A 5,923-nucleotide genomic window follows, 5' to 3' on the forward strand; every position below is an offset into this window, starting at 1 on the left:
CTACGTTAACAGAAACAATAGTTCAAGCTCCTAAAAAATCAATTGGGTGTATGCTACTCCCTCCGTAAACTAATCTATAATACCTAAATAGTTGATCCCCACTATGTGATTTCTCTTGACATGCAGCCCATCCACCTCATTAGTGTGCCACATCATGATTTTTGTCTTCCACGTCATCTCTCTCTGCCACAGAATTTTCTTTTTCGTTGCTGCTCGCACAGTGGAGGAGTCGCTACCTCCCCCTACTGAATGTCTTCCACGTCGGTTTTACAATAGCTCAATTATCCCCAATTACTCCCCTACCCATCCCCCAATTAACTCCCCTAGCCATTGATTTCCGTAACTACTGTAAGTAGATCCTATTCATCTTCCCAACCGAATAGCAGATGATGTGATTCTCCTCTTTAAGCTTCCATCTTTATTATAATTGTTCTCCCTTTAAAGCTTCTTCCTTCACCACATTAGCTAGCGCTTCTGTTCGAGGCGAAATCCCGATGGTCCATGCATGCCCTTCTGTCCTTCACCTACTGGCAAATCTCGAGGAGGAGGCGGGGTGTGGAAGCTTTTAGACCCAGACGCCTGCACGCCCGCCGCCACCGTCGCGCAGCTACAACCTGCAGGGTCACCATCCTTACCCTATGATTCTACCTGAAAGTGTTGAAAAATTGTCCACTCGCCGCCATCGTTCTCGATTCGCCATCACCAATTCATCAAAATCTGCACCACATGGTATGCCTCTCCCGCCCTATACCTTGGGGTCTGTTGCTGGCTGGACCTGATACGTGTATGCATGCACTAATCCCAGACCTTGGTGCAACGAGCAATGACCAAATTCATGCCGCCTAAGTGGCTAACCCTCAAGCAATGAATAAAGAGTACGTATGTGCTACCGTTCATGTACTGATGTTTGGGTGTTGTATTCTCAAATCTTTGTGTGCATGCATATCCTTCCATGTAGGTTGATCCCCCTAACTGATTACTTTTGTGTTTTGTTAAAAGTTCTGAGTGGTGACTTTGTTTTCTTGCAGATTGTAAACTCATTTACAGATTCGCTACTGATCCGATTTTCTCAAGAAGGTTGCTTCAGTTATATACTGAATCCCTTTGAGATTGGCAATGCTACCATCCACTAGAGGTAACTCCAGCTCTGCCATTCTGTTAGTAGGACTGCATCAATTTTGCACGGATTGTAGTATCGTGCATCACTAAACAAGACCTCTGAAGAAATTACCTTGCAAAATGTGCAAATATTTTTTGATGTACCATGCCCATAATCTTCTTTTTGCTTCAACACATTTTCTATCTGTAACTACTGGTGTGTGCTGAATGTATTTTTAAATAATCAAAATATCTTGATTTTTGTAGGTTAGTTTTGTTAGGATTTTGCAGTTGTCTTCCAATTATTTTCATGTGTTAATGTCGTGAGTTACTCAGCACTAGTAAGATGCCCGCGCTTCGCTACAGAATCAGAAAAGATGAGGACCAACACAAGAATGTACGGAGACATTGATCAAGCGATGACATATAGTTTATAGGAACTCATGAGGTTTCCAGCCAATATAATCCTTCTTCTAAGCCAAGGATTTTTTTTCTCCATTATCACCTTACAACCCTATTTGTTGTTTTCCCTGCTAGTCTTAGTTTGTATGACTCTGTACCACTCACCTCCTAGGAGGCTTGTTCTACCTTCACCATGAAATGAAATGCAAAGGTCCTTTGCGTTTTCTCAAAAAAAGGCTTTCTCATTGTTTGCTATGTATTTGAGGGTACAGAGAGCATGTGGCAATTGCAAACACGTCCACACATGACGATCTGTAGTATGTTTAGGCAAAATTAAAAAATAATGACCCTATAGAGGGTCTGTAGTATATTTGGGAAAAATTAAAAAATAATGAACACATGCAATACATTTTATACTAAGCAAAGAAACAAAATGTCCAAGAAGAGATGAAGATGTACCCATCAAACCAAACTAACAGCATTTTATAGAACCATACAATGACTTGCAACTTCCAATTTTGATGTCAACTTCAGTAATAAAAGTTGTATCATCTTCTAATAGTAGTATATGTCGAAACTGGTCTATTGCAATCATTGGTAAATTTGGGGGTGCCAAAAACATTTTTAAAACCAATTCCTCTAGCGGTAACTATGCATTGCCTCACTGGTGTTATCTTGTCCAATTCTTTTCTCTTGATCTAAACCATATTTTGGCTTCCCCTCGAACCTAAAAAATTGGGAAAATCAGTAAATATAAATATTTGCAAATGATGTAGGTTAAAATGGTAATCAAATAACTACAGGAGAACTGAGCAAAAATTGAAAAATGTTAAACTGCAAGTACTCACAACCACAATGCGCTAAACATGCTAAATTACGAATTTTGTTCTAGTGATTATTGCCTTGCAACACCCAAATAGTATTCAACATAAACACAATGGTACAGAGTCAAACTGCTAGCTAGCCAAACTGCCAGTGTTGGAAAAAGCAGTGCCTAGGTGGCGCTTAGGCACGCCTAGGCACTAGGCCATAACCAACCGCCTTGCCTAGGGCAGAGGCAGAAGCCTAGGCAGTGCAAGCAATAAATTGTCCACTCAAGCGAGAAATCATGTCATATTTTGTTGATAACCCAAATGGGACATATTCCAATGGACATTAGATGTTAGTTTAATAATTTATATGCTATAAATTATGTGTATGTGTATATAATACCGCAAACATGCCCTAATAGTCAAAATTATATGACTGCCTAGGCCATGCCTAGTGCGCTTAAGCACCGCCTAGGCATTAGGCAAAGGCCAACCGCCTCGCTTACGCCTAGCGCTTTTTCCAACCTTGCAAACTGCTATGAACGTTGCGCCGCTAGTGCCACCCAGTGCTGCTGCACTCTGCCTGCGGAGTACGATTGAGTTCGTGTCGGGACAACATGTTGCGACCTTGAGGCTGGAGGATCGGTACAGTGCCACATGCAGCCACTGATCCTGCCGTGGCGCCGTCCATGGTAGGTTCACTGAATTGCTATCGCTAGTCACTACCTAGCCAGCGTTTCAAGTAGTGTTTTACACGAGTCGTTCCAATTAGTTGCTTGAGCGTGGGACTTGAGAAATTTTGTGCTTAATAATATCTAGTCATCCTTGATCATGATCTCTATATACCTTGCACCAAAAATCTAACATAGGTCACAATTAAAAAATAGTCTGGGTACTGAATAGAAAATCCTGTTCCAACCTGATGGGATGGAGTACAGTTTAAGTCTAAATCTGCAGCTCACAAAGAACTGTGCGGATGCACAGCCAATTCATTTCTAAGCATTTAACAAATCACATGTTTAGGAGAGACCAAGGTTTCAATCACGTATAGATCTGATACGCATCTGTACTCCAAAACAATTATCAATTTCTTGGATCTGATAGGAGAAAAACATAACTTATGGAGGGGTGAGCGAGGTTGGGAGCGGACACAAAGGGTCGGGGTAGTTGGCGCCAGCGCCGCCATGAACGAGCAGCTCGCCACCAGCAAAAATCCTTGGCGGCCTACTCATGGTGTTCCTACCGCTGGTAGGCTCCAAGAAAAAGAGCATCGAGTTGGAGGTTGAGAAGTAAAGCCTGCACAAAAGAGAATCAATCAACCCAACAACCACCAAGGAAAAACAAACTTACATGGACATGGCAGCAACCGCCGCTATGCTCCTTGTCTCGGATGAGTTGCACGACCAGATCTTGAAGGAGAGATGCTCGGCAAGCTCGAAGCCATATCTGATTTGTTGAGGCCCTAACTAAAACTACAGCTATACAAGGGGAGGGACCCTCACCCAACTCAACTCGGATGGTCACAGAGAAAGAGAGGGGAATGACCGGCGGTGAGGGATTTGGGAGTTCTGGAAGACTCAATTTCTTTCGCGAGAGAGAGGAGGAAGGAGAACTTCCAGCTCTTTCTGGTGTGCGGGGTGGTTTCTGCAAAAGTGCAACTTAAGTTGCTCGGGGGCAACTGGTCTCACGCTCAGACTTACATCTTAGATTAGACGGACGAAGGTAGGCACATCATCATCACCAACTCGCATTTTTATAGGAGTAGAGATATATGCATGCCCGAGAATGTTTACATGATATGAAAAATTGTTGAAGAAATATCAACATATTTTTTCTGTCCATTGTCATTGGTCCTGCATGAGCCTAACAATAGTATTGTGAAACAGGGAAACATGATACAGATTGTTTGAAAGTTCTCAAACGGATAAGCATTAGTAGTGATCACTTCTTATTTATTTTTCTAACCTTCATCTTCGGTATTTTTATATGATTGCTAATTTCCCTATCTATAGGAGTAAGAACATGTCCTCTTTTGTCATTACGGATTGTTATTGACTTGCTTCAGTTCGATTTTGTGGAATTGGTAAGATTCATTTCACCATCTCTCTTCATTGTCATACTTGTTTGACTTAGCGTACATGTCGTTCTTTTGGAACAGGTTATTCCGACTTCCAAACCATGACTATTACAATATTAATTTGGATAGAAAGTATAGAATTCATAAAATGCTCATGGAGTGCCATGTTTAATTAGTGAACTAAATTTCAATCGTGCTAAGTTTAAAGGCCTTCTTTCTTGACTGGTCTTACCTTACTAAGCAAACTGTATCACTATTTTATATCATCTGGATACTTATTTTCTCGCTAATTTTGTACTCCCTCGTTTCAAAATATATGTCATTCTAGAGATTTCAATAGGTGACTACATACGAAGCAAAATGAGTGAATCTACACTCTAAAATATGTCTACATACATCCTTATGTTGTAGTCCATTTGAAATGTCTAAAAAGATTTATATTTCGGAACGGAGGGAGTACAATATTGTGTCACTAAATGTAGTAGAGGTTGAATTCTTTTGCAAAAATTATGGTACCATCTGAATTGGCATGTTTCTGTTTTTACCATCACCCAACTTTTCTTACACATTTTGTTTTTTACTTTTGAAGTACCTGTACTAGGTGACTATTTATTGTCCTCACCAGATGAAGATAAAAAGCGAGCTATGATGCACGCAACTAAGCAGATTCATTACCACATCCCAAGGAAATTTCCAAGGCCTATTTGATTTCAGATATATAAATATAGACATGTATTTGATCTTTGTAGATGTTTTGGATGCACATTTGGACAGCTGGGTCACTATATATTTTTTATCCTACGGAGTCACTATATTAAGACAATGGAAACTAAAGCAGCGACAGATGTTCATATTTCTTTAAAGAAATCTTTTGTGTTTTCTGATGCAACATGCACTATTCAATCCCATTAAATGGTTTTATTTTGCTGAGAGACGACATGGTTATTAATAAGTATATATATTTCTTACTACAAATCCCGCAACAACGTGTGGAGTATCATCTAGTATAAGAGCGTTTAGATCACTAAAATAGTGATCTAAATAGTGATCTAAATGCTCTTATATTAATTTAGAGGAGTACATCACTTTGAGGAATGCAACAAACAAAATAATGAGAGCTTGGTACTACTTGATTTTTTTAATAGTACTACTTGAACCCTTTCTGTTGTATATATTGGCTCCTACTTATTGCAACCTCGTCAGGTGCGGAACCTCCCGAGCACACGGCTGTCTCCTCCGTCCAAGTTGAGCACTGGGTGCTGTCCGAGTACAACACTGCGCCCCGTCCAAGTTCACATCTAATGTTGAACGTTCATTTTTGTCATGTTGAATGATATACCACTGAGTGCTTTTGACAGTCAGTTACTTCTTCCTTTCACGCTGCCCACGTGAATTGAAAAATGTAGAAATAAGAATTTAGTATGTTTTGGAGAGCTTAATCTCCCAAGTGAAAATTTTAGTTTGTACCAGTACGTACATGATTAATATTTTAGGATATGTGTGGTTCTAGTAATTACATGAGTACTATTTAGCATGT

General features: G+C 40.2%; 2 long non-coding RNA genes across 2 annotated transcripts; one reads left to right on the forward strand and one right to left on the reverse strand.

Moving 5' to 3' along the window:
• Positions 1–315: 315 nt before the first annotated feature.
• LOC147965127 (uncharacterized) lies at positions 316–2,159 on the forward strand. The gene is made up of 3 exons (XR_015608147.1): positions 316–729; positions 806–875; positions 1,029–2,159. It is a non-coding gene; the product is annotated as an uncharacterized LOC147965127 (long non-coding RNA).
• On the reverse strand, positions 1,963–4,930 carry LOC125513527 (uncharacterized). Its single transcript, XR_007285970.2, has 2 exons — positions 3,428–4,930; positions 1,963–2,227 (listed from the first exon to the last, which is right to left on the reverse strand). It is a non-coding gene; the product is annotated as an uncharacterized LOC125513527 (long non-coding RNA).
• Between the last annotated feature and the right edge of the window lie 993 nt (positions 4,931–5,923).

This window comes from Triticum urartu, chromosome 6A (assembly GCF_056163025.1).
Source record: "Triticum urartu cultivar PI428250 chromosome 6A, HENAU_Tu73, whole genome shotgun sequence".
In the NCBI taxonomy this organism is placed as follows: Eukaryota; Viridiplantae; Streptophyta; class Magnoliopsida; order Poales; family Poaceae; genus Triticum; species Triticum urartu.